We start from the raw sequence: 360 nt of genomic DNA, 5'->3' as shown, positions 1-360 counted from the left end.
TATATGTATGTATATACTGTACATTATATATATATATAATTATTTTTTAGTGTTTGTGAAGACACACTATGCTGACTGACTGGTTTTCAGTGATTTCCACAAACAAAACAGTGGAAACTGGGGGTTGGGGGGGTTGGGGGGCGGCGCTGTGGATCACTCAGTTCCAGAACGTTCCCAGGATTATCAGCATTTTTTTGTGATGTAGAATATCAAATCCCAGACGACTGTTGTTCTTAGATTATTTTATTTGCTTATGCACACGCTCATACCCAAACTAATACAAAAACATTCAGCTTCTTGTTGTTTTAACAGCCTTACATGTTGTTTTTATTGCTTAAATATACAAAAAACGAGTCTTAA

This window comes from Nematolebias whitei, chromosome 8, assembly GCF_014905685.2.
Source record: "Nematolebias whitei isolate Nwh7 chromosome 8, NemWhi1, whole genome shotgun sequence".
NCBI lineage: Eukaryota > Metazoa > Chordata > Actinopteri > Cyprinodontiformes > Rivulidae > Nematolebias > Nematolebias whitei.
This window is presented reverse-complemented; position numbering follows the sequence as displayed.